The sequence below is a fragment of the Phocoena sinus genome, chromosome 15 (assembly GCF_008692025.1).
Source record: "Phocoena sinus isolate mPhoSin1 chromosome 15, mPhoSin1.pri, whole genome shotgun sequence".
In the NCBI taxonomy this organism is placed as follows: Eukaryota; Metazoa; Chordata; class Mammalia; order Artiodactyla; family Phocoenidae; genus Phocoena; species Phocoena sinus.
In genome coordinates this window covers 41204512-41227918 of record NC_045777.1, presented here as the reverse complement: position 1 = coordinate 41227918, position 23407 = coordinate 41204512, and the positions used below count along the sequence as shown (strand labels likewise).

General features: G+C 40.4%; 1 protein-coding gene across 1 annotated transcript in view; it reads right to left on the bottom strand.

Moving 5' to 3' along the window:
• The window catches only part of MACROD2 (mono-ADP ribosylhydrolase 2), a 2059152-nt gene that overhangs the window by 1198210 nt on the left and 837535 nt on the right, over window positions 1–23407 (bottom strand). The gene's annotated exons all lie outside the window — the stretch shown is intronic.

The following is a 23407-nucleotide window of genomic DNA, read 5'->3' as shown; positions in this document are numbered from 1 at the left end:
TATGCTCAGGTCAATTTAATAAATTTGAACATGTCATCCACTAAGTTATGAATCACCAAGAAGACCTACTCACCCAGAAATTGTTCTGTTGTTTCAAATGCAACTTTAAAAAATCATGGTCTAAAGCAATGAGAAGATTAAGTTACCTGTTTTTTAATTTCAGCAAGCAATGGAGTGTATCTACCTGCTGGATCCCCTGCCAACTGACAGACAAAAGGCTGAGGGGAGTGCACTTTGGATGCTATCAATTAAGGAAAGGTGGTTCATTAATCTTTACTGTCAGCACCTGAATTCTGCTCTGATGGCTCCTACGGTATGCAGTTGGTTGCTTGCATTTCAAACCAAGACCCGTCCAGCTATATCCACCTTGTAGAAAGATAACTGAAGTTTTTCCTCGTTAATTGTGAGTCCATTTAAAAATAGCTAATAATATCTATTGATATGAGAGAGAAATATTTTTAAGAGTTCTTGTGTTCATTCATTCATTCATTCATTCGATATATAGTTATTTTGTGCCTATTATTTGCCAGGAATTCTGTACAAAGATTAATCAAACTACATCAAAGAAGAACCAGACATCATGGAGCTATTTTTGGGAATTGACCTCTATACAAACCCTAAGAAGGGTTGAAATTTAAAAGAAAAAAATTATGGCTGTTTTCCAGGTCCTTAGAAAATGAAAGTTGTAAGCACATACTTATGAGAACTTGCTACAAATCACTTAGAGTTTTAAGAAAAAGCAATGCCATGTAAATCTAGGCTAGATCTAGGCTTGCTTTATCATCACAAGATAATCTTTAATTAAATAGAGCTGTCAAAAGAAGCTCTTTTTCAGGCGAGCATAAAAACAGAGCTGAACTGAGCACAGGGTAATGTGTTAATCACCTCCAACTTGGTTAAATTTGCTATATAATATGTATAAAGTTTCATTTATTAATGTCTGCAGTGTCATTAGTAGTAATTAAATTTTAAACAATGAATGACATTAAAAGACAAGATTTGAAACAAGTATTTGTGGAAACAATAAATTCTGAAAATCCGGCAACTTGTGGAGTTGACTGTGACTATTTTTCCAGAAGAACTAACTCCAGCAAACTTGATATTTAAATGGAAACTTTGTCTGGGTCCAACCAAGAGCACACAAACCGGTGAGTAACTCAAGTGAAGGGAATTTAATTCAGGGAACTGGTTTCAAAGGTGACAGGAAAGCTAAAAAGCCAAATAAGAAACACCAAGGCAACCTAGGGATTGCCCAAAGCAGGAAACGATAAAGGACACAGAGGAGAGGTAGTGATGCCACAGCCCAGAACCATGGAGGAAGTTGTCACTCCAGCAGGTTTCTCTGGCAGGAGATAGGACAGAGATGTCACCACGGCAGAGAGCAAAGGGGAAATCAACCCCCGGCTTCTCCTTCTCCCAGTCCTCTAATCTGGTGACAATGCCTTCCACCGACCAAACCCAGGTGGCAGTCAGACATGGGAGGCTGGGGAGTGCAGCCTCCAGGGCGCTGCTCCCTGGTGATACAGAACATTACAGGAGAGGATAAGAACGGGTGCCCATCCAGCAGGCCCAGGACCATCATTTATGCCTGGCTCTATATGAAGGGATTTGTCAAGGTCAAAACATCTCTCATTATGTGACTCTGGAGTCACCATGAAATTCAACATCAACCAAAAGCATTGCTTAACTCCTGTATACACTAAAGTCCTTGTGATTTAACATTCTCTTAGGGAAATTGCAAGACTTAAATCAATCTTGGTAGCACAGGTCTAGGAACCTCAACATATTATTTTTGAAAAGCAAACTGGGATTTTATATCCAAATATCCATTAGCAGAAGAGGATCTTCAGAACCACTGTTTTCCCAGGTATCTTTTGTAGCATTGCAATTGCTCCAGCTGACACATTCTCCAGTGTTTAGCTCAGTCTTTTTATTCTAAAGACAGGGTCCTAGGGTTCAACACCCATTATTTCTCTATAGGGAAGAGGAGTCTGTTTACACCGTATTAGTCATCTAGAACTTTCTAACATCTTGTTACAGAGAGCAAAGCTTAATAGTCTAGCATTAGATAGAATTGCCGTGTATGTTCAAAATGTAAAAACATTAAAATCTTAAAATTAAAGTTTTACAGTATAAAAAGAAATAACTGTTCAATAAATCCATATAAAAGTATCATAGGGGGCTTCCCTGGTGGCGCAGTGGTTGAGAGTCCGCCTGCTAATGCAGGGGACACGGGTTCATGCCCTGGTCCGGGAAGATCCCACATGCCACTCAGCGGCTAGGCCCGTGAGCCATGGCCGCTGAGCCTGCGCGTCCGGAGCCTGTGCTCCGCAACGGGAGAGGCCACGACAGTGAGAGGCCCGTGTACCGCAAAAAAAAAAAAAAAAAAAGTATCATAGGGTTTGTGAGTGCATGTATCCAGGACTGCCTTCCCTAAAGGGTACACTGAATGCTCACATGTGGCTGTTATTTAAAAAAAAGGTTCTCTGTTATTTGGAAAAAGCGTCTTTGCTTCTTTGATATACTAACAATCATGTCTTAATCACCAAGAAAAGGGCATCATATTTAGTATTTATGAGACATTTGACAATAGAACTTAAAAAAAATTTCTTGTAGAACACCCAAAAAAGAGTATTCTCATTCATATTTTGGAAAATGGAAGCCTAAGAAAAAGGAAAGAAATCACATATACTCAAGAAACAGAGTAACAGTGTGCTATGGCCCAACCTCTCCTGACCATAAAAATCACTTAGGAACTTGTAAAAAATACAGATCCCTGGGGAGAATATGGTAAACGGCACTTTAAACCAATGACTCAGTTGAGTTTACCAGTAGAAAAATGAGCTTGGGGTTTGAAGGCAGATTAACCAGGGTCTGAATCCTGGCTCTCCACTTTCTAGCTACACAACCTTGGGCAAGTTTCTTAAACTCTTGGAGCTCTGTTTTTTTCATCCATAATATGGGGATAACAATAGTTCCTATTTAATAGGGTTGTTGTGAGAATAAAATGGACGTAAAGCTTTTAGCAATAGTGTCTGACAAATGTTAAATGCTCCATAAATGTTATAAACATTATACTGGGTTGGCCAAAAAGTTTGTTCAGGTTTTTAACATCTTATGGAAAACCCAGAATGAACTTTTTGGCCTGCCCAATATTAACCTAGAAATGTCTTTTTTCTTCTCCTCAATCTGGAAATTTATGTTTACCTAATTGATGTTTTTCCAGGAATATCTACTCCCACCCCTAGCCTCTCACCTCATGTTTAATATGCTTTTACATTGTTATAACTGGTCAGTTGTATTTTCAATGGCGTACGTTAAAATTTTCAGCAAGAAGCATTTGGTATAAAATAGTCACCTTCACAACACTTGTAAAAATCATTTCTTTAATCCTTCTGTACCCCCTTGAAGTTTATAAAGACATTGTAAGTGGCCTTTGTCAGTATGATTTGGGAGGAAATCAGAAATACAGGGCATCCACAATGTGAAATATGCCCCCAGATGTAAGCACGGCTTGTGTAATGAGCCCACAGATATATGCACTGGCACCAGTTAGGACACGCACACTGCTGCTCACCAGGGATCCTGTTTTTCTTCCGAAGGAGTCCAGTATAATGTGAGGCTTAAGGTAGAAGAAACTGGTAAAGAAGCTGTGGGCAGTTTACTTCTGCTTCACTGATGTCTCATTTGAAGCCAACCCTTGGAGAGAGTGGCCAGTGAATATTGTGTCCTTATCAGGAATAGGGTGTGGCTTCATCCACGGTTGAACCTAAACATGTAGTCACTGCCCATCTTCCCTATGAAAGGAGGGAAAATGGCATGTATCTGATCCAGTACTTGTGAGAAAGTATTTGTGTACTGCTATTTAAGTCCAGGCTTGGTTCTCACATGGAAACGCAAAGCTCATTACTAAAAATCCCTCCCTCACTCCTGCCACCTTCTCCTACAATTCTGTACCCACGAGGAAGGACTGGGCCACCTGTCACACAGATGGCAAGGACCAGCCCAGGTGGGACTCATTGCTCTGGTCTCAACTTCCCCCCAAAAGATATCTCTGATGTCTCATTTCACTTTGGAACTCTGCACTTCATGGCTCCCAACAGCACTTGGGGTTTTGCAATAGCAAAATGTGCATGTATGCATATCTGCATCCCAACAGACCTTAAAGTCCTGCCTGGCCAGCAGCAGGAGAGTCACTAATACCCAGAGGAACATTGAAAGAGGTACCAGAGCCCTTTAGAAGGCCTTTACACCGGAAGGACACCCAGCTCAATACCAAAACAGCATGAGTGAGCCCACCTTAATAGGGAAAGTGTGAATCTGTTATTTCTAATTTCTTTGTGGGGAAGAGGCAGAGGCTGTCTATTGGGTTTCCTTGTAAGCTCTGAGCTGGTTATTCTACATCCTTCCCTACCACGTGGGCTACAGAAAGCTGACCCAGGCTGACTGCATCCCCTGACCTACCTTGCTGTCTGGCTTCTGACTGGAGGCATCAGCAGGATGTCAGAGGGTGGGAGGAGAGAGACCAGGTATTTCTTCCCCGTTCACACAGCTCTGACGCTGTACCTCAGTCAGTGGCTGGGTCCCTCTATGACTCTGTTTCTCTAACTTGGCTGTACATTACAATTACTTGAACAGCTTTAAAAATCCTGATGCCCACACCAAAGATCAATGAAAGATCAATGAAATCAGAATCTCTGGGGCTGGCACCCAGGTGCTAGTATGTTTAAATTTCCCCTGGTGATTCCAATAAGGAGACAAGACTGAGAACCACAGTTCTAGGACAACAGCTCTGCTGGGTGCCCTGTCCTTCGCGGCTCTCACTGTCACTGGGTTCCAGTAACACTCTTTCCCTTGACCCCCTTTAGGCTGAGGGGGTTAGGAACAGTTTCCACCGATCGCTAGGCTCTGAGTGACTCAACATTTTGTGTCAGTTTCCTCAACCTGCCCACATTTCGGTGACTACTCCTTTAATTAAAGTATCTTTCTTTCTTTTTTTAATTTTTTTTATTTTTGCAGTACTTGGGCCTCTCACTGTTGTGGCCTCTCTCGTTGCGGAGCACAGGCTCTGGACGCGCAGGAAGATGTGGGATCTTCCCGGACCGGGGCAGGAACCCGTGTCCCCTGCATCGGCAGGCGGACTCTCAACCACTGCACCACCAGGGAAGCCCCTAAAGTATCTTTCTTTAAAGCACCTGAGAGAAACCATATTTCCTACCACGACCCTTCGTTAAGTTCCTTAGTAGCATAAGAAAAAAGAAAGAGTGAACTGGTGAACTGATAAGCATGAGAAGCAAATAAAAGAAAAACTAAACCTAAAACCTTTAGCATGGACATATACTTAGAGATGGAGAAAATCTAATTCAACCCTTAGATATCCCAAGGAGACACCTAGGGAAAAGATTTAAAAAAAAAAAAATAGTCAATTTAAACTTATTTTAGAAAGTGGACTGATGCTGCAGGCTGTAACTGCCATTTGCTGGCTCTAGTCACAGTGTTTGCTTAGGCTGGGTGGTCACAGCCTTGGAAGGGAGCACCTCCGCAGGAAGCCCCACCTGGATTTTGCTGCCCTCTTTTCATGTGAAATGATTGCTTACCTTCCCATTCTGTCCTGCTGCTTTGAAAAGACTTGCTGGAAAGCATCAAAGGGGCCAGTGAGAACCAGAGGGCAAAAGCACAAGTCACAATTAGGCAAACAGAGACAGAGTGGCCCCAGATCACAGAGAGCAGGATCCCAACAGGGTGACAGGCAGGGAGGCTCAGCATCGCTTTGCGCAATCACGCTTGGAAAGAGTTCTCACTCTCACCATAAATGAGGCACCCGTGGGGCTTCCCTGGTGGCGCAGTGGTTGAGAGTCCGCCTGCCGATGCAGGGGACACGGGTTCGTGCCCCGGTCCGGGAAGATTCCACATGCCGCGGAGCGGCTGGGCCCGTGAGCCATGGCCGCTAAGCCTGCGCGTCCGGAGCCTGTGCTCCGCAACGGGAGAGGCCACAACAGTGAGAGGCCCGCATACAGCAAAAAATTAAAAAAAAAAAAAAAAAAGAAAAAAGAAAAAAAAGCACTGATTCTTACATAAATTCTTTCGCATGATTTTTTGTTCTTTCTCCCTAAAAGTTGAAAGCACTTATGACACACCAGGTCCTGCATTTGACAAGGATTAAAGAGATGTCCTTTTTAACTGTCCAAGGCCATATTCAGAAATGGCCCAGTAATCTGTACAATTTAGGAGGCCATCAGCCAATATGTTAGATTTTTTTTAGGATTCTATCACTTCTCTTCCCACTACATTTTCTCAGGAGCCTTAAGTAGCTTTAATTTATATTCTTCAACCATCTGAAATTAACGGACATGCAGCCGTGCACATTTATGCAACATACATTTTAGAGTATGGTCTGTAGGACTATTGTCCTGGGTTTGTCTCTGACCTGCTGGGTGATGACGGACAAGTCATATCTCCTTATCAATAAAAGGAGGATGCTGGACCGAGTCACCTCCAAGGAACCTTTTCCTGATTTAACATTCTACTAAATTTCCTCCTATTTAGAGCTTTAGAAAACTGAGGACGACTTTTATTGTAAACGTGAGGCTGTTATCTAAGGTTTAAAGGAGATCAGCCTCATAGATGATATTTAGAGACCTAACTACCAAGTAATGGGCAGTTGAGACTGTGCATTAGAAAATTAGAAGACACTGGCATTTTCCAAATGGAAAGATGGAAGAAAAACTCTTGGCCATGAAAAAAGTCTCAACAGCAGAAATAAAGTTATCAATGGTTTAGCAAAGAAAAACCACTCAGAAAATTACCACTCCAGTGGGTTAATAGTTAACAGTTGCCTTAAAATATAAAATTAATTGTACACGTATTTACTGCATGCATTCTCTGCACTATTCACTGTGATGGATACTCCAGAGGTCAGCTGAGAGCGAGCACTAGAAAAATAATAGCAATTCTTTTGTTTTGTTTTTTTTGCAGTACGCGGGCCTCTCACTGTTGTGGCTTCTCCCGTTGCGGAGCACAGGCTCCGGACGCGCAGGCTCAGCGGCCATGGCTCACGGGCCCAGCAGCTCCGCGGCATGTGGGATCTTCCCAGACCGGGGCACGAACCCGTGTCCCCTGCATCGGCAGGCGGACTCTCAACCGCTGCGCCACCAGGGAAGCCCAATAATAGCAATTCTAACAGTAACAACTAGCATTTATTGAGCACACACAGACACAGGTACTGTTTACATAAGCACGTTACAAAAGTCAAATGATTTCTACAGATGCAGCCCTTGTCTTTTTCTTATATCCACAACAGTAATCATGATGATGAGGATGATAGTTAATATTTATAGAGTGCTTACAATTTGTTAGGAACTGAGGCCCTTTTAAATAGTGCTACATAGAAGTGCTCATTGTTAGTTATTATTTAGTCTCTTGGACTTACCTGAATATTCCTTTAAATTAGTACTTAATTGTCTAACTGCCTTCTTTCCTCTAAATCAAAACTTTCATTTGACTCATTTAATTTTCATAAAACCTTTGAGGTGGGTACTATTATTATCACCATTTTACAGATAAACCAAGGCTCAGGTGAGTTTGGAAACATGTTTAAGGTCACACTGCTGTTGAGTGGAATAGTGAGTGGGATTTCCACCCAGCACTGTCCCCAGAGCAAGCACCGTCCCCAGAGCAAGTGCTGTGTTGCAACCCCCTGCCTGGAGGACCACTGTGCGTCCCAACTGCAACGATTTCACCCAGACAGGCAGGCACATCAATATAATGAACATGCACTGACACTAAATGCTCTGGGTAGTTAGAAAATAAAATCCTACAGGTTGGATGTCAAGGAGGGAATTTATTGGATCTCAGATCCCCTGCCCGTGACATTCCAAGATCCAAGGTTTACCCATCTTTCTACATAATCAAGCACATAATCTGGATGCAGACTGCATTTTTTTTTCCTTACTACGAAGTCCCACAGGAAGGTTTTAGACTTTTGCATCATCTCCAGAACCCCCTCCAGGGTGGCGATCAGAGAAAATAACAATCCAAGAATGTCTGCTGGCAAATGGCCCATCGGGTAACTGCCACCTGGTCTCACCCTTGTTCAGAACTTCACTCAGACTCCTGCTTTGGTTTAACCACTTTTCTCAGCGGTATCCTTTGGGCATATCTGTCACCTTGTTGCATGTGCTAAATCTCTACGTAACAGGGAAAAAAATTAAAATGTATCATATGACTTTTTTAACAAACATCCTCCACGTGAGGGTATTCTATAGGACATTTCCCTATAGACTAAATAACTCCACAGAGGTACTAATAGTTAGTTATTAATATTTAATTGTACTGACCTTATGTGAAAATTCCTTGAAATTAGTATTTAATTGTCTAACTGCCTCCTTTTCTCTAAATCAAAACTTTCACTTTACACATTCATTACCTATTAACTTTGTGGCTTTTAATGCAGTTTTATTTATAACTTGTGTTATATCTGAGCATGTGTGTGCTAAGGCAGTGTTCCACTGTCATACCTCAGCAAGTCCAACTACAGAGATTTCCGTGATCCATTGTCTAAAAGAAATACCTTTGTGAGTTAATGAGCACAAATGTTGGGTCCCTTTGAAATGTAGCACATAAGGAAGCTAAAGAACGGCTCCGTGAATACATCAATACAATTCCAACGGACAGCTATGGAGTGGCTTCACCCTGCTCAGCTCTGTCAGATGATAAGTAAGCAGGCCACTCAGAGCCTGTGCCTGCAGGGGGAGCTTTCAGGGAGACTTTGTGAAGGACAGGAGATATAAACATGAGCATTCTTAGTCAAGGGACTACATGTGCAGAATTTGGAATCAGGAATGAAACTAGCCTGTGTGGAGGACAATGAGATGACCAGTCTTGAAGAATAAAGACACAGACTAAAGACAATGTTCACGGGACTGACTCAGAAAATATCAGGGTGAGCAAAGGAGATGCTCAGTTGAAGGAATCCTCAGTGAGAAAGTGAAGAGGTTTGGAGAACACATTCTGAAAGAGAAATCTGTCTACACTTTGTTGCTCACGCTGGCCTGGAGTGGGAAAGACTCATATAAATATTCTTACGTAACTAACTTTACAAACAGTGACAATCAAGCTGAGCTAAAGCACGTGGCATTATACAATGTGAAGACCAAACTGAGATAACAGAAATAATATAAAACCACTCCACGATTGAGAGGTAGTGTTATTTAAATATCATTATCAGTACAATTATGGTGGCGATAGTGGTGGCAACCGTCCCATATCAACTATTGTCACTTCACTGTCTGAGGTCTTGCTACTCAGAGTGTGGACCTCAGACCAACAGTGTGGGCATCACTGGGACTCACTGAATTAGAATCTATATTTTCACAAAGTCTCTGGATTATTCATGTCCACTTTAAAGGCTGAGAAGCATTTAGTCAAGTGAACCCGAAATCAAATTTGAGAAAGTAGCTTGTCAATCGAAATTGCTACTTAATAAGTGGATTGCCTAGCCTTTCACACTTTCATTTTACAGTTGTAACAGAACAGAAAAACAAGAAACAACCCGATTTTTACTGTGGGTACAAATTCAACAGCACATGTTTCATGTATTTAGAATTCTACCTAAACGTATAAAGAGCTTTTACAACTGGATTTCCCTTCTCCTCTCCCTTTTCTAAATGCTGGGCTCTGTTTTACTAAACTTTTATCCAAGTCAAGTATAGGTGTATCTTATAACGTCTAGACTTTCTGCCAAATTTTACCAAGTCAAATCAGATAATTAAGCTCGATTGAATCTTGTGGATGTTTATTTTAATTAAATTCTATTTATCTGCCTACAGACAGCATTACTAGGGAAAAATCCAAATTAAATTTGATCAAAGGCGACTTGATTAGGTTGCTGGGTTTGTATACATAGAAGGAGTAAGAAGCACAGAAAAGGGGGGGAAGCCCAAGCATCTTTAATGAAACTCAGTATGCTTAATGCAGACCTTGGTACATTTAACAGAAAACTCTATAGAGTGCAGTGGGATCTATGTATCTATTCTGAAATCTTTCTTAAGTAACAAGTTTCATTTTAAAGTTTAGAAATAGCATTTTAAAATGTTAAAGATGCTCTGTACAAGATGATGGCTTGGACACACTATATGTTTTATTTATATATTATCTGTCAAAATGACTTGATATTCTATATGCCTACAACTAATATAGTCAGTGGACTATAAAGGACATACCATAAAAGATAACATCTTTAAAAATATTTTCCTGCTTTTACATGAGAACTTAGTCTCTTTACAAGCTATCAAGGATAAATTAAATCTTGTAATAGATAAAAAGATATTAACATAACAACCTTAAAAGAAGCCATTGTCTGCCAGTCAAACCAAGAGATAAGAATTGAGCTGTGCTTTATTTAAAAACCCAAAAGGAGGGCTTCCCTGGTGGCGCAGTGGTTGAGAGTCCGCCTGCCGATGCAGGGGACACGGGTTCGTGCCCCGGTCTGGGAGGATCCCGCGTGCCGCGGAGCGGCTGGGCCCGTGAGCCATGGCCGCTGGGCCTGCGCGTCCGGAGCCTGTCCTCCGCAACGGGAGAGGCCACAACAGTGAGAGGCCCGCGTAACGCATAAAAAAAAAAAAAAAAAAAAAAAAAACCCATAAGGATCACTCAAAATCTGACTTCTTCCTCAAATGACTCATTGTATCTAAGTGTCAAGGGTTATGCTGCCTCATTAGACTACTGAATACAATGCTGTTCGGAAAGATTCCGTGAAAATTATACTGCTGTTAGATCCAAGATGAATTTACAATGGAGCTTAAGCTTTAAGAGTCGTCATTTGCACTAGTCCCTTGGAAGGCCTTGGATGGGGTCCTAGCAATGTGCTCACACGGTCATATATACTTTTTAAATTAGCAAAAGTAAGAAACAGTTATGGTAACAAGCTGGCTACTGAGAATAATCAATTCCAAAAGTATTTAAGATTAGTCTCTGCCCTAAGATCTTACAGCTCATCGAAAAAGAGGCCTGAAGAAGTTTTCCCAAGTTTGACCACAGTTCTAACAATGTACGTGACATTACTGATAAAGACTTATGAGGTGGCTTCAGATCACAGAGCCAGGTGCAGAGACCCTGCACACAGCCTGCCGCCGCCATCTTGACTTTCAGTGTCATTCATGGAGCTTCTGTACAGTGTCCCTCAGAGCTGAGGTGTCGGTGCAGCTGTTTGTGCACTAGAACTCTGTTCTGAAGTGCTGGGTGCAAGGTTTCTGCATGCGGCCCCCTATGAGCAACTGAAAACTAGACTAAGCACAAAGGAAAAGAAAAATAAAAGGGAACAAGATTTCAAGGAAAAGAATCTATAATACTTTATCAATGATGTGAGATATAATGAGAAAAATACAATGTAAAGAAAGGCCTGACTTAAATTACTATCAACAAGCCAAGGTGGAGATTGGTTCAACATGGCAGAGGAGAAAGACGTGCTCTCACTCCCTCTTGCGAGAAAACTGGAATCACAACTAAATGCTGAAAAATCATTGAGAGGAAGACACTGGAACTCACCAAAAAAGATACCCCACATCCAAAGACAAAGGAGAAGGCATAATGAGACAGTAGGAGGGGCACAATCACAATAAAATCAAACCCCATAACTGCTGGGTGGGTGGTTCACAAATTGGAAAACACTTATACCACAGAAGTCCACCCACTGGAGTGAGGGTTTTGAGCCCCACATCAGGTTTCCCAACTTGGGGGCCGGCAATGGGAAGAGATCCTAGAGAATCAGACTTTGAAGGCTAGCGGGATTTGATTCTAAGACTTCAACAGGACTGAAGAAACAGAGACTCCACTCTTGGAGGGCACACACAAAGTAGTGTGTGCATCGGGACCCAGGGAAAGGAGCAGTGACCCCAGAGGAGACTAAACCAGACCTACCTGCTAGTGTTGGAGGGTCTCCTGCAGAGGCAGGGGGTGGCTATGGCTAACCGCAAGGACAAGGACACTGGCAGCAGAAGTACTGGGAAGTACTCCTTGGCATGAGCCCTCTCAGAGGCCACCATCAGCCCCACCAAAGAGCCCGGGTAGGATCCAGTGCTGGGTCACCTCAGGGCAAACAACCAACAGGAGGGGACCCAGCCAAACCCATCAGCAGACAAGCAAATTAAAGTTTTACTGAGATCTGCCCACCAACGCCAACAGCCAGCTCTACCCACCACCAGTCCCTCCCATCAGGAAACTTCCACAAGCCTCTTAGATAGCCTCATCCACCAAAGGGCAGAGAGCAGAAGCAAGAAGAACTACAACCCTGCAGCCTGTGGAACAAAAACCATATTCAAAGAAAGACAGACAAGATGAAAAGGCAGAGGGCTATATACCAGATGAAGGAACAAGATAAAACCTGAGAAAAACAACTAAATGAAGTGGAGATAGGCACCTTCCAGAAAAAGAATTCAGAATAATGATAGTGAAGATGATCCAGGACCTTGGAAAAAGAATGGAGGCAAAGATCGAGAAGATGCAAGAAATGTTCAACAAAGATCTAGAAGAATTAAAGAACAAACAAACAGAGATGAATACAATAACTGAAATGAAAAATATACTAGAAGGAATCAATAGCAGAATAACTGAGGCAGAAGAACGGATAAGTGACCTGGAAGACAGAATGGTAGAATTCACTGTTGCGGAATAGAAAAAAGAAAAAAGAAAAGAAATGAAGACAGCCTAAGAGACCTCTGGCAGAACATGAAACGCAAAAACATTTGCATTATAGGGGTCCCAGAAGGAGAAGAGAGAGTGCAAGGACCCAAGAAAATATTTGAAGAGATTAGAGTCGAAAACTTCCCTAACATGGGAAAGGAAATAGCCGCCCAAGTCCAGGAAGCGCAGAGAGTCCCATACAGGATAAACCCAAGGAGAAACATGCCAAGACACATAGTAATCAAATTGGCAAAAATTAAAAACAAAGAAAAATTATTGAAAGCAGCAGGGGAAAAAAGACAAAGAACATACAAGGGAACTCCCATAAGGTTAACAACTGATTTCTCAGCAGAAACTCTACAAGCCACAAGAGAGTGGCATGATATATATAAAGTGATGAAAGGGAAGAACCTACAACCAAGATTACTCTACCAGGCAAGGATCTCATTCAGATTCCATGGAGAAATCAAAAGCTTTGCAGACAAGCAAAAGCTAAGAGAATTCAGCACCACCAAAACAGCACTACAACAAATGCTAAAGGAACTTCTCTAAGTGGGAAACACAAGAGAAGAAAAGGACCTACAAAAACAAACCCAAAACAATTAAGAAAGTGGCAATAGGAACATACATATTGATAATTACCTTAAACGTGAATGGATTAAATGCTCCAACCAAAACACACGGGCTTGCTGAATGGATACAAAAACAAGACCCATATATATGCTGTCTACAAGAGACCCACTTCAGACCTAGGGACACATACAGACTGACAGTGAGGGTATGGAAAAAGATATTCCATGCAAATGGAAATCAAAAGAAATCTGGAGTAGCAATACTCATATCAGATAAAATAGACTTTAAAATAAAGAATGTTACAAGAGACAAGGAAGGACACTACATAATGATCAAGGGATCAATCCAAGAAGAAGACATAATTATAAATATATATGCACACAACATAGGAGCACATCAATACATAAGGCAACTGTTAACAGCTATAAAAGAGGAAATTGACAGTAACACAATAATGGGGGACTTTAACACCTCACTTACACCAATGGACAGATCATCCAAAAAATAAAAATAAGAAAACACAAGCTTCAAATGACACAATAGACCAGATAGATTTAATTTATATTTATAGGACATTGCCTCCAAAAACAGCAGATTACACTTTCTTCTCAAGTGTGCATGGAACATTCTCCAGGATATACCACATCTTGGGTCACAAATCAAGCCTCAGTAAATTTAAGAAAACTGAAATCATATCAAGCATCTTTTCTGACCACAACGCTATGAGATTAAAAATCAATTACAGGGAAAAAAAGTAAAAATCACAAACACATGGAGGCTAAACACTACATTACTAAATAACCAAGAGATCACTGAAGAAATCAAAGAGGAAATCAAAAAATACCTAGAGACAAATAACAATGAAAACATGGCAATCCAAAACCTATGGGGTGTGGCAAAAGCAGTTCTAAGAGGGAAGTTTATGGCTATAAAAGCCTACCACAAGAAACAAGAAAAATCTCAAATAAACAATCTAACCTAACACCTAAAGAAACTAGAGAAAGAAGAACAAACTAAACCCAAAGTTAGCAGAAGGAAAGAAATCATGAAGATCAGAGCAGAAATAAATGAAATAGAAACAAAGAAAACAATAGCAAAGATTAATAAAACTAAAAGCTGGTTCTTTGAGAAGATAAACAAAATTGATTAACCATTAGCCAGACTTATCAAGTAAAAGAGGGAGAGGATTCAAATCAATACAATTAGAAATGAAAAAGGAGAAGTTACAACAGACAACGCAGAAATAAAAAGCATCCTGAGACTACTACAAGCAACTCTATGCCAATGAAATGGACAACCTGGAAGAAATGGACAAATTCTTAGAAAGGTATAACCTTCCAACACTGAACCAGGAAGAAATAGAAAATACAAACAGACCAATCACAAGTAATGAAATTGAGACTGTGATAAAAAAATCTTCCAACAAACGAAAGTCCAGGACCAGATGGCTTCACAGGTGATTCTATCAAACAATTAGAGAAGTGCTAACAGCCATCTTTCTCAGACTCTTCCAAAACATTGCAGAGGAAGGAACCCTCACAAACTCATCCTATGAGGCCACCATCACCCTGATACCAAAACGAGACAAAGATACTACAAAAAAAGAAAATTACAGACCAATATCACTGATGAATATAGATGCAGAAATCCTCAGCAAAATACTAGCAAACAGAATCCAGCAACACATTAAAAGGATCATACACCACCATCAGGTGGGGTTTATCCCAGGGATGCAAGCATTCTTCAATATATGGAAATCAATCAATGTGATACACCATAATAACAAATTGAAGAACAAAAATCATATGATCATCTCAATAGATGCAGAAAAAGCTTCTGACAAAATTCAACACCAATTTATGATAAAACCTCTCCAGAAACTGGGCATAGAAGGAACCTACCTGAACATAATAAAGGTCATATATGACAAACCTACAGCAAACATCATTCTCAATGGTGAAAAACTGAAAGCATTTCCTCTAAGATCAGGAACGAGACAAGGATGTCCACTCTCACCACTATTATTCAACATAGTTTTGGAACTTCTAGCCATGGCAATCAGAGAAGAAAAAGAAATAGAAGGAATACAAATTGGAAAAGAAGACGTAAAACTGTCACTGTTTGCAGATGACATGATACTATACATAGAGAATCCTAAAGATGCCACCAGAAAACTACTAGAGCTAATCAATGAATTTAGTAAAGTTGCAGCTTACAAAATTAATGTGTAGAAATCTCTTTCATTCCTATACACTAATGATGAAAAATCTGAAAGAGAAATGAAGGAAGCACTCCCATTTACCACTGCAACAAAAAGAATAAAATACCTAGGAATAAACCTACCTGGGGAGACAAAAGACACGTATGCAGAAAACAATAAGACACTGATGAAAGAAATTAAAGATGACACCAACAGATGGAGAGATATACCACATTCTTGGATTGGAAGAATCAATATTATGAAAATGACTACACTACCCAAAGCAATCTACAGATTCATGCAATCACTATCAAATTACCAATGGCATTTTTTACAGAACTAGAACAAAAACTGTTAAAATTTGTAGGTAGACACCAAAGACCCTGAATAGCCAAAGCGGTCTTTAGGGCAAAAAACGGAGCTGGAATAATCAGACTCCCTGACTTCAGACTATACTAAAAAGCTACAGTAATTAAGACAATATGGTACTGGCACAAAAACAGAAACATAGATCAATGGAACAGGATAGAAATCCCAGAGATAAACCCACTCACCTATGGTCAACTCATCCAAGACAAAGGAGGTAAGGATATACAGTGGAGAAAAGACAGTCTCTTCAATAAGTGGTGCTGGGAAAACTGGACAGCTACACGAAAAAGAATGAAGTTAGAACACTCCCTAACACCAGAAACAAAAATAAACTCAAAATGGATTTGAGACCTAAATGTAAGACCGGACACTATAAAACTCTTAGAGGAAAACATAGGCAGAACACTCTTTGACATAAATCACAGCAAGGTCTTTTTTGATCCACCTCCTAGAGTAATGGAAATAAAACCAAAAATAAACAAATGGGACCTAATGAAACTTCAAAGCTTTTGCACAGCAAAGGAAACTAAAAATAAGACAAAAAGACAACTCTCAGAATGGGAGAAAATATTTGCAAATGAATCAATGGACAAAGGATTAATCTCCAAAATATATAAACAGCTCAATATTTATTGTTATTAATAATAAAGAAACAAACAACCCAATCCAAAAATGGGCAGAAGACCTAAATAGACGTTTCTCCAAAGAAGACATACAGATGGCCAAGAAGCACATGAAAAGCTGCTCAACATCACTAATTATTAGAGAAATGCAAATCAAAACTACAATGAGGTATCACCTCACACCAGTTAGAATGGGCACCATCAGAAAATCTACAAACAACAAATGCTGGAGAGGATGTGGAGAAAACGGAACCCTCTTCCACTATTGGTGGGAATGTAAATTGATATAGCCACTATGGAGGGCAGTATGGAGGTTCTTAAAAAAACTAAAAATAGAATTTCCATATGACCCAGCAATCCCACTACTGGGCATATACCCAGAGAACACCATAATTCAAAAAGACACACACACCCCAATGTTCATTGCAGCACTATTTACAATAGCCAGGTCACAGAAGCAACCTAAATGCCCATCGACAGACGAATGGATAAAGAAGATGTGGTATATATATACAATGGAATATTACTCAACCATAAAAAGGAACGAAATTGGGTCATTTGTAGAGATGTGGATGGATCTAGAGACTGTCATACAGAGTGACGCAAGTCAGAAAGAGAGTAACAAATATCGTATATTAACGCATATATATGGAACCTAGAAAAATGGTCCAGATGAACCGGTTTGCAGGGCAGTAATTGAGACACAAATGTAGAGAACAAACATATGGACACCAACGGGGGAAAGTGACGGGGGCTGAGGGTGGTGGTGTGATGAATTGGGAGATTGGGATTGAAATGTATACACTGATGTGTATAAAATGGATGACTAATAAGAACCTGCTGTTTAAATAAATAAATAAAATTAAATTATAAAATTAAAAATAAATAAAAAAAAGAACCTAAATACTTATGAAACAAGGCAATCTTTTCTCAGCTATTAATATTTTTTTTTAATTTCATCAACTTAAAGGAAAGAATGAGTTTTAATAATCACTTCGTAACAGATTTTATAAGTTTTCTTTCTCTCAAAGAGGGCTCACCCCAAATGTCATGTAAGTTTCAGTCCCCACAAAACCTGAATTCATCCCTGAATTAGATACAGATGTTTATACTTGAGTAACAAACAGGTTTTTTAAACATAACACTGGTAGTGTAAAATATAATCTATTTCATCTCCACTGCATCAAGTGAGAGGATCACCCCAAGATGTGGCACAAATCATTAAACACAAAATGTCCTGAAATAAAAGTAGGCAATCTAGTCACACTGAGTAAGACGTTTCATGTGTTAAGTCTAGGCCTATCGACTACCAGTGTTCTGCGTGTCATCAGTTAAGTACACCAATACAGTGATATAAAAACTCTCTGGACAGGTACATGTAAAAGTATGAGATTAGATCACTCCCTAACACCATACACAAAAATAAGCTCAAAATGGATTAAAGACCTAAATGTAAGGCCAGACACTATCAAACTCTTAATTAGAGGAAAACATAGGCAGAACACCCTATGACATAAACCACAGCAAGATCCTTTCTGACCCACCTCCTAGAGTAATGGAAATAAAAACAAAAATAAACAAATGGGACCTAATGAAACTTCAAAGCTTTTGCACAGCAAAGGAAACCATAAACAAGACCAAAAGACAACCCTCAGAATGGGAGAAAATATTTGCAAATGAAGCAACTGACAAAGGATTAATCTCCAAAATTTACAAGCAGCTCATGCAGCTCAATAACAAAAAAACAAACAACCCAATCCAAAAATGGGCAGAAGACCTAAATAGACATTTCTCCAAAGAAGATATACAGACTGCCAACAAACACATGAAAGAATGCTCGACATCATTAATCATTAGAGAAATGTAAATCAAAACCACAATGAGATATCATCTCACACCAGTCAAAATGGCCATCATCAAAAAATCTAGAAACAATAAATGCTGGAGAGGGTGTGGAGAAAAGGGAACACTCTTGCACTGCTGGTGGGAATGTGAATTGGTTCAGCCACTATGGAGAACAGTATGGAGGTTCCTTAAAAAACTACAAATAGAACTACCATATGACCCAACAATCCCACTACTGGGCATATACCCTGAGAAAACCAAAATTCAAAAAGAGTCATGTACCAAAATGTTCATTGCAGCTCTATTTACAATAGCCCGGAGATGGAAACAACCTAAGTGCCCATCATCGGAGGAATGGATAAAGAAGATGTGGCACATATGTACAATGGAATATTACTCAGCCATAAAAAGAAATGAAATTGAGCTATTTGTAATGAGGTGGATAGACCTAGAGTCTGTCATACAGAGTGAAGTAAGTCAGAAAGAAAAAGACAAATACCGTATGCTAACACATATATATGGAATTTAAGAAAAAAAATGTCATGAAGAACCTAGGGGTAAGACAGGAATAAAGACGCAGACCTACTGGAGAACGGACTTGAGGATATGGGGAGGGGGAAGCGTGAGCTGTGACAGGGCGAGAGAGAGGCATGGACATATACACACTAACAAACGTAAGGTAGATAGCTAGTGGGAAGCAGCTGCATGGCACAGGGATATCGGCTCAGTGCTTTGTGACAGCCTGGAGGGGTGGGATAGGGAGGGTGGGAGGGAGGGAGACACAAGAGGGAAGACATATGGGAACATATGTATATGTATAACTGATTCACTTTGTTACAAAGCAGAAACTAACACACCATTGTAAAGCAATTATACCCCAATAAAGATGTTAAAAAAACTCTCATCACAGGCCATAAAATTAACAAGGCTCCCAGATCCCCATTTCTTGCAAACCAAATTCAAGAATGGGTATTCAACAGCAACCAGTTATTGCCTTTCTCACAGCAGTTTCTAATTTTTCTAATTATGGAACAGCCTGCTCTTTTCATGTAAAGAGTAATCCTACCTATCTGAGCACAGCTTTCTGCTGGTGAAGACAGACGCGCTGGAAAGCCATCTATACGTTCTGCTTGGTGCCCCCCTGCACCCAAAGACAAAAGTTAGGAGGATGATGAGGTTTAAAGTGTCCTTCTGGGGTCACGGACTAGGTTAAAACCAATGGCCGGCAGGAATATTAAGCCCCTAATTCTGACCTCATTACTCCAGGATTCCAACCAAATGAGCAAACTGGCCACCTGGTGCAACAGACACAACACACCCAGAACCAACTGAAATACACTCTGAGGGATGAGTATGCAGGGTCCATTTAACGATAGTGGTGCTTACTGGTTCCTTTTACATTTTTCTCATTGCTTATTTAACGCTTGTCATTTCTTCCACTTCAGCAACCCCCCCAAAAATTATTGGCTTACATTGCTCCGTATGGATGTCTGATAAAATCATATAAGCACATACTTGGCCACCAACATAGTGCTTCTAGAACTTGCTTCTCAGACACTCGCAAACCATGGTAACTCCATCAATGTCCTATGGTCATTTTTTAAGGTATTTAGTAATGCAAAATTTAAAAATAGAGAAAAAGTATTGCTGGAAAACTGAAGGTGAGCTAAGACATGGGTCGAGACAGCAAGTAATAGCATGCCCTCTCCATTTCTCTTTATTGCTTTCCTTCATGTTCTTTTTCCCCCCTCCTTGCTTTGACTCTATATAGCTCCATCTTCTGCCTCCAAACTCCACCCTATTTTGAGAATGTCTATGAGAATCATCATTTAGACAAGCAGACGGTTCTCACTGAGCCACAAAAGCACTTCTAGTCAACACGGCCAGAATTGCAGAGGCACCTAAAGCCCCCAACTCTCTACCAGAGCATTCAGTCACTAAAAAACAGTTTTACCTGTCCTCTCCAATCTCACTTCCTCTGGCCTCATTCAGGCCATGATTTCTTACTTGGTCTGTCACTTTATATTCCAAACTGGTCTCTGCCCAGCTCATCTTTACACACACACTCACACACACACACACACACACATAGCTACTTCAGTCAGAATAATCTCTGTAAAAGACTAAAACATTCAAGCCGCTTCCTGCTTAAATCACTATAGTAACCATAGCCCACCATTATCTATACAATAAGACCCAGGAATCTGGATGTGACATGTTAGTCCTTCCAGGGCCAGGCCCCGCCTCCCTCTCTAGGCACATCTCACAGCTCGCAGCACTCCCACGTTAGCCATACCCTCATGTGATTAACTAACCACACACTTTGGTTCATACTCCTGAGTATTTCTTTAGGTTTTCTTTTCTCAGCTACCTGGATAATTCTTACCCATCTTTCAAGACTCGGCTCTAGAAGCATCTGAGATGCCCCAGGTTGGTCTAAGTGCCTGTCATCTGGACCCTCACAACTTGTCATTCATTCCTCCACTGTACCTATATTCATCAGACTATAATGAAATGCTACTTTTGTTTCTTGCTTCCCCAGAGAGATTGAGTTTCTTGAGGGCAGGAACCTCTTTTATCCGTGCTGTAGACCTTGAGCTAAAGCAGGGCCTCACACAGAATACCTAGGGATAAGTTTGTCGAATAGAACAGAATAGAATTAAACTTGGCCCATGTGAGGACATGGGTGGCTTCCCAACCAAGGGCATTATTAATACTAAGCAGTGAAAGAAAATCTCTTCACAAACTTTGCCTCCAGGTGGACAAGTATTTCTCATTGCTTTCCCTAGTCTTGTACCCCAGATCAGGTGGACACATGGGGGTGCAGGGGTCCTGTGACACAGTACTGAAATGTGATCTCTGGCTGGCAACTACAGAGTGGGAGGTCTGCTACAGAGCCATCTCCAGGGCATGCTCCCATATCTAATGTTGCCATAGGCTCTCCCAGAGAAGGATGCTACATGGGCTTGCAAATGTGCAAAGGTGACAAAGCTATAGGTCCCCCTTCCCATCTTCTACCAAACTACTTGAAAGAGTGATGCACTTTTACATCTCTGTTTTTACCTTTTACTCCTTCCTGTGCCCACTGCAATTTTCCCCCCTCCCACTGCAATTTTTGCCTCACCACAACTCTAAGGAAGCTGTTTTCCCTACAGTCACAGTGAGCTCCCAAATCAAAATGGCTATCGATGTCTTTTTCATCCCTACGTATCTCTTTGTCTCCAAAGCTGACTACTCTATGCCTCCAGGATAACATTTACTACATTTTACCTTTTCACTGTGCACATCTTTGCATACATGACCCTCAAGCCATCTTAGTGAAGGGCAAGCAGATTTTCACATTCACCTCAGTACCCCTATAACTCCTATGACAGCATCATATTTCACATGTGAAACACAAATCAATGTTTGTTGACTCAAATTAACCCTAGAATAGTTTATCCAAAGATGAAATTGTGTCCCTCCATGGAAACCATCTACCAAGAAGTCACAACTTTAATAAGCTGACCTGTAAATGGGATGAGGGAAGAGTAAATAGAATTTGGTAAAATCCCCCTGTTGCTCTTCAAACTGTCATTATATTCCACTGTAATTATTCTGTGCTGGGGACCAAAGTTCATTAGCAACTAAACCAATTCCATCTCCCTAGGGGCTACAAATTCAAGGGGAAGGTAAATTTGTAATCTGGTGTCCAGCCTCCAGTTTAGGTGGCTCTCCAGGGAGAATGAAATCAAAATGTCCAAGTCCCAACACTAAAAAAGTCACCTGCATAGGCTTAAAAAAAATCATAAATAAAATGAGCAGTCCTTTTTAATTCTTTGTCTCAATAACAACTTAGTTCTTTGTGTTGCTCCCAAAGACACCACCACTTCTTTTCCTAGACAGAAAGCTCTTTGTAAATTAATATGAGACCTCATTTTCCAATATCATGAGTTTATGTATATATATAGAGACCTAATTCCAACTAAAACATACTATGCTGTGTATAGTAATCTCTTCAGTATTTGGAATTATTTAGAGGTTCCAGCTGCATCTAAACCAGGATATTCTAAAACCTGCCCATCAGCTTGTGGTGCCCTGGATTACCTCATGTCTCCATCAAGAAGAGAACTAAATAGCTCCTAAAATGACATTAGGATGTGAATTAAACACTCCAGTTAACACACACCTGATACAACAGTGGCAAACAAAACGCAAATACTTAACGCTGGCTGCACGCTGAATCTTTCCTCACCTGAAGGAAGTCTACATGTGTATATTTCCCCATGAGTTAAACCTGTGAAGTTCTGATATTCGCTGAGTGAATAGATAAATTGGCCCTGTGCCAGTCCAAATGATTTGCATTTTTCCATTCCAAACTCTATTTGCATATCTTCAATAGCATTCTTCAGAATGTTTCATACTATATTAGGCTGGGTTTTAGAACTGTCATAGAGCTTCAAATCAGCCATGTACTGCAGGCATGAGATGTTCACCTTCCCATCTTTGGGCTCTTTTGTTTTCTCATGTAATGAATTGCAAACAGAATTGTAATATCTTAGATGTCTAGAAATTCTCTGTATTTTTAAACTATGGCTCTCTTTCCCATGTGCTTTTTACCATATTAGTGATATTTCATTTAGTCGCTGTGATCTGTAAAAAACCTAAATTTTGAGAATCCAACATAGAAGCATACATAATCTTTAGCAGAACTTGGGTTGGGCTCTTGAAGTAATAGATCTCTCCAGGATTCAGAAAATATTCCTTTTCTTTGATTTTCTTGCATCCAGATTTGCTGTGATGAGACACAAATGCCAGAGGAGGGGTCAGGAGCCTGTTTTTATGGGCAATGGGATTCTGGCTGCTGTCATCTTCCCTTGCTTTTATTATTATTATTTTTTTTTTTTAAAAAGACACATTTATTCAGCGTCATGATCAGACTAGTACATTTAGCAATCAACAGCACGGGTGCAAACAAACAAAAAAAATCTACATTAAAACCCTTTGTTGGAATGCTTTACACTTTCCACAGAACAGAAACTAACATAACCTGTTATACAATTAGTCACTAATACAGTCCTCGAGGTTTTTTTGCCCATACACACGAGTATTGTCTAAAACATGTCTTCTTTGTAGAAGC